We start from the raw sequence: 6325 nt of genomic DNA, 5'->3' as shown, positions 1-6325 counted from the left end.
TCTGATGTGATAAAAAACAGGGAAATGAGAGTGATTTGTGACAGCCTACGGTAGGGTTACCAGACTCCTATAGGGAGTGGCGATCCCCCGTTCCCACCTTCCACCCCCTGCCCCCACTCACTTGGCCAGCAACGGGGAGAAGGCATGGGAACAGGCCTTTGGGGCATGCTCCTAAGGCGGTGCAACAACATCACTTCCTGGGAGTGACACCATTGTGCCACCCCAAGAGTGCTCCTGCACATTAAGAGCTGGCGAATTTGGACCCCAAACAGGCTGAATTGGCCCTGTTTGGGGCCCAAATTGGTCTGCTGCGAGGCGCGCGTGCTCCTGCACCTGTGCAATGATGCCACCCGAAAGTGACATTACCAAAAGTGACGTCAGCGCCCAAGTACAGGAGCAGAAAAGGTGACTGTCAGGTACATGCCCTCCTGCCAGGAGGGTAAGGGGACCTGGCAACTCTAACCTATGGCCATAAATTAGACATGAGCCTCTTTCAATTAGAAGTGAATAGTCCTTCATAAGCTAAGGAATTATGTTTACAAATTCTTGATTTAGGTAAAAATCCCATGTTGTAAATATTACACTCAGAATCCAGCATTCAGGTAAGAATAGCATAGTGGAAAACACCATGAGCCAAAAGTTTAGGTAAGGTACCCAGCTTTATCCCTCCTTAGCCCTTTGTATTCATTGTGATAAAAATAAGGGCAGAAATACAATGTGTGTATTGTTTTGTCATTATGTTTTGAGACTTTTAAAAACAAAATATCAACACCATGGCTGTAATTTAAAGGGGGAGAGGCTGTTTAATTCCCCATCTTCCCATGAAAAATCATTACCCCCCACCAGCTGCTTATACTCTCACTAGGGACATTTATGGGTGGGTACCCATATTATTTTTTCTCCGCAGGAATAAAAACAAATTGGGGAGCAGAGATATTTGACAGGAAAAGGACTTGAGGGAAAACTTAACAAAAAAAACCCCCTCTCCCCCAGTGCCAGTGTTTCTCTTTAACTTACAGGCTTTCCAGCAGCATTCTACGAATAAAAGTCAGGAAAAATAAATACAAAACTACACATACGTAGCTCTGTCTTAATAGAGGACTACCTTCTGAATATGATTGCCAGCCCTGCGGTTGCAACCCAGGATCTTTTGAGGGGAAGAGTCTGGGGAGGGAGAAACATCACAGATGCCCCTGAATATTGCCCCCAGTTGGAAATCTTTAGACAATGCATTTGGTTTAATTTCATTAGAATAAAGATGCAACCACAACAGGAACAAGCCTGTATGGTTAAATACTTGATATTTCTATTGGTTTGAGTGGAAATGTTGGGTACATATTTTTATTAATTTTATTTATTTATTTATTTATTTCATTTATACCCCATTTTTATCCCCAGTGGAGACTAGAGGTATGCACTGGGAAAATTTTCATTAAACTTTTGAATCCAGGGTTTCTGAACCAACGCTGATCCATTTTATTTTTCTGGGTGGGCTGTTGCCAGTTTGGATATAATCCATTTGGGGTTTTTGTTATCGTATGTTTTTGACCCCAGTGCACATGCAAGGTGAGTGTGACTCTGCACATGCACAGATGCATACTGTTCTTTTTAAGGGGATTTGAGGAAATGAGGCTCTAGGGCAGCTGTTTTTGTGCTTAACTGCACCAAAATTGCACAGAATGCAGTCTTCCCTCTAAACCATCAACCCACCATTTTTTCCTCATGTAAACTACTCACACAATAATGGGGTCCCAAGAAGGCAAGTGTTAGCAGGCACACACTATGGCAGGAGACTGGTTGCCAAACCAATAGTGAGTGGTGCTGCACCAGTGGCAGGGCAGTGCCCAAGCAGGAGAATGCTCCAACCAGTGCAGAGCAGCACTGGCATTAAATACAAATCCTGGTTTTATGTTCCCTTTTCCAAGTGATGGTGGTGCCAGTAAATTATTCTTACATAGCTTCTTTCTGTGGTGTGTTGCTGCCATGTTTCCTTGTGCCTTGCAGTTTCATTCTCATGATGAGGAGTGGCCAGTGGCAAATCCTTCCTTTTGCGCTCAGTCAGTGGAAACTGGGCTGTTCTTGCCTTCATTGCCACCAATCTCCTCCATCAATCAAGGGCAGGTGGGCAGGCAGGTAGGCGGGCAGACAGGCAGCATAATCCCCTCTGTCCAAACAAGACGTACCTTCCCTCCAACAAAGTTAAATTAAAGAAAGGTTTCCAAAGCCAATAGGCAGAAGGGCCCCCAGAATTTTGGGCTTGTTTACTTCATTTTGCACACCCCTAGTGGGGACCTAAAGCAGCTTACATTGTTCTCATTTCCTCCATTTTATCCTCACAACTATCCTGTGAGGTAGGTTAGGCTTAGAGTATGTGACTGGTCCAAAGTGACCCAGCAAGCTTCCAAGGCAGAGTGGGGATTTGAACCTGACTCTCCCAGATCCTGACCTGATACCATAACCACTATGCCACACTGGTTCTCCTTACATCTTTCCAGTTGAAATCAGTGACATTTAGCTTGGGTAAGATCATGCCCATATTGATTTGCAGTAACAATGTATTTTCTTAATGTTTTATGTTAACATGGAGTGTAGCTATACCAAGAATACTGGGAATTTACACTCTTTCCCTGAAAGCCTGGCCCTTTTGATGGGTTTTATAGGCTGGAAATGATGAATCATTAAAACTAGAATACTAGAAATGAGATAAAGGAAAGTCAGTTGACAAAAATTACTTAGTATGAGATCAGTTTGAAAAAAAAAATAGGTGAAGGGGGTGCCCTCCAAACAAATCTTTGTTTCTCTAAATATATTGAACAGATCCAAAAATGGAAAACACCCAATATGTTGAGAACTCAGATTAATAGACTAAAAATATGAAAAAGATAAGAAGAAATAGCCAATGTCTTATTAAAGAAGGAGAAAACTCCAAACCATCTCCAGGCAGAGTTCTTAAGTGTCTTTAACATAAGTTGCTCAGATGGCTTTTAAATTGAATCTAGTGGACACATTTTACTGCTCGCAATAAAAGGTTTGGGATGATAACCTGGTCCTTCAATGAAATGAGTAAACTCATTTATCTAGCACAGCCAAGGATCATTCAAGTCCAAGAAGAAAATAAAAACAAGAGGCAGTTAGATCAGCCATTAGGGGTTGCTGTTAATTTAAAAAAAATGTTTGAGGGGATCACTGAATCTTATGGTTGAAGCTGTGATGGAAACTGGAATATTTGTGATGGCAAAGTAAAGTTTGAATAGAATGCATCTTAACAAGTGCCTTACCAGAGAGCATAACAAAGAACAAAGAACTTATAAAGGATGAATTGTGACTGATGTATACATAATAGCCGGAGTCAACCATTTGTGCCAGCAGTTTGGAATTCTGTGAACAGGAGATGACGATGGATTAAAAAAATAATGGGGATTTAGGACTGTCCAGTGGCTGTGTCCAAGAAGAATGAAGATGTAGACAGTCCACAAGATGAGACAGTATGGTTTATACTGATTGACTTTAACAGGACTGGGGTGACATATTAAAGGCTAGTTGGATTGCAGATGGTTTGGGCTAATAGCTGTAATTTTCTAGTATGCAAAGGTTGCCATCTGCTTTAATTGGCTATCCCAATTAGGGTTGCCATTCCCGCGGGGGATCCCCAGATTCCACCCTTCCCCCCCCCACACCCACTTACCTGGCGGCGGCAGCGGCAAGAGCAGGCCACTCTCACTGTTACTGCTGCCGCCAGCTCTCACTGCCACCGTATCTCACTGCCACGCCAAATGAGAGCAGATTGTGGTGAGAGTGAGTGGCAGCAGCAGCAGTGAGAGCGAGCAGCTGTGTCCGCAGTGATAGCCAATGGTGGCAGCAACAAGGGCCTCCCTTTGACCCCACATGATGACATCAATCGTGGAAGTGATGTCATCATGTGAGCCGGGAGCACGCGCACACAAATAAAAGAAGCCGAGGTAAGTACTGGCTCTCAATCCCCCGCCGGGAGACTACAGGAACCTGGGGATACCCTGTTGAGGGACTCCAGGTCCCTGGCAACCCTAATCCCAATTATATCCTTTTTCTTTTGCATAAAAAAATAGAGGAATGGATCAAGACCAACAAGATTTTAGAGTGGGAAAAAATGGCTTTAGGAGAAGATTTTCCACCACTGATCACTGTTTAATTCTTCCTCATTTCACAGAAAAGCATACGGTCTCCCTTGGGCTTTTATGTGGCTTTTATGGACCTCAAGGGTGCATTTTGAGTCAGTAGTATGAAGCCATGTGAGAAACTGGAGGGCTCAACCATTGATAAAAGACTACTCTGGTTAATCAAGATATTATATACTAATACCACTGTTCAGGTCTGCTATGGTGGAGAAAGGCAACTTTCAGAAAGCTTTAGCTTTGACAGATGGGTTAGGCAAGGTTGTTTGCTTGCCCCATTCCTTTTCAACCTATATCTAAGGGATCTGCTACTGCACCTTTTAGCTCCAGAATTTCATGTCCCCAAACTGACATCGAAGGAATTATTATAGTTGCTCTATGCTGATGATTCAGTCCTTATATCCTGACCAAAGATTGGCCTGAAGAGACTATTGAGATGTTTTTCAAATTATTGCCTAGATGCGGACTTACAAATACATTACAATAAATCTAAAATCTTGGTTTTCTACAAAGATAGCAAACTAGATCTCTCCAAATGGACTGTAGCAAATTTTGATACTGAGCAAGTTAAGAGGTTTTGATATTTGGGTATTGTTTTCTCCCCAAACTTGTCTTGGCTCCTCCAGTGTGAGTTCACATTAAATAAGATTAAGCCTATGGTTGGAGTGGTATCTCACTTCTATATACCTGGCCTTCTATATACCATCTATATATCTGGCCGCAACCTTGGAATATATTTGTGTGCCATTCTTTGAACTACATCCTGTTCACATTGCAGGATTTGCCAAGTTCCTCATCATTGTTCTGCATGGCACACTTATTCTTTTGATCCATTTTTGGAACTGTGAAAGAAATGGGTAACCTCAAATTTCCTCCATCCATCCACCACACACTCTTCAGGCATCTCAGGACCATAGGAGGTCAGATAGCATTCTCATTCATTTCAGTTCACCACTATCAGTCAAAACTGTTGCAAATATAAAAACAATCCTGATTTGCAAAAGCAGAAGGTCCTTTTTTACACCACCCCCCACTCCCCATTGGATCTAACAGTTGCTAAGCAATACAATTACCAGTACTTGGAATTTACTGCAGCTACAGAAATTCAATTAGAAAAGGTCATTTAGATTTAATCCTTACAGATGTGTATCAGAGACCTTCATCCTGAGGATTAAGTTCTCTGGCAATACTCTTTTGTATTTAGTACAGACAGACACCTATATGAAAATGAGAAACAGAGATGAATGGAGATCTCCTTTGTGAGATAAGTTTGCTGAATATCTTTGTCTGGAAATCAGAAACAATTCTTCATTTCCTATGTTCCTCCTAACACACAACCATATTTTATGCTGTACTGAATTTAACTCTTGGTTGGAATGAACTCAGACAGTGTCCTACTTAGGCAAGCCTGTCTCTGTCTCTGTCTCAACTTCAGCCTTCATCTGCAATAAAGGAGTAACAATAATGAGTTACCTCACACAGTTATCATAAGGATTACAACATGATAATGTGTATGAAACACAAACTCCCTAAAGTGTTATATACAAGTTTATCATCATAATCAACAACAACAACAATTACCAGCAAAGTGAGCTTACTCGGTGTAAAGAAAGTTGTTAAAGGGCATTAGAAATAATTTTTTAAGGACCTCAAAGACCCACTGAGCATCACAACCCTCATCGTGCTTTCAAAGGATTATAACAGCCTTTCCTACAAGGAGCTCAGCATGGTGTAAACAGTTCTCACATCCTCTATTTTATCTTTATAGTAACCTTGACCCAAAGTCAGCCAGCGAATTTCATTGCGGAATGGGTATTTGAAATCACATTTTCCAAGTAATAGTCTGACATTCTAATCACTATGCAACAGTGACTCTCTGAGATATAAGTCCAATGACACTGAAAGAGACGTCTTTGCCGTACTCAACATCCCACTATAATATTTGAGCAGAACAACAGTTAATTAAATGACCAAGGTTCATGAAGAACATTTTCAAAATTTCACACCAGGGGTTTAATTCTTTATGTTCATTTGTTTTATTGTTTCTTTTTCCACACTTGGGACAATCCATGGGGATCCTTTTAATAGCCTTTATACAATTATGGCCATTAAAACTGATACCTGATTTAGTGTTGATTGCATATAGAATGGCATAAAAACAGCCTAAATTGCAA

Source organism: Eublepharis macularius, chromosome 1 (genome assembly GCF_028583425.1).
Source record: "Eublepharis macularius isolate TG4126 chromosome 1, MPM_Emac_v1.0, whole genome shotgun sequence".
NCBI classification, from domain to species: domain Eukaryota; kingdom Metazoa; phylum Chordata; class Lepidosauria; order Squamata; family Eublepharidae; genus Eublepharis; species Eublepharis macularius.
The sequence above is the reverse complement of the archived record's forward strand: the minus strand, read 5'-3'. Positions refer to the sequence as shown.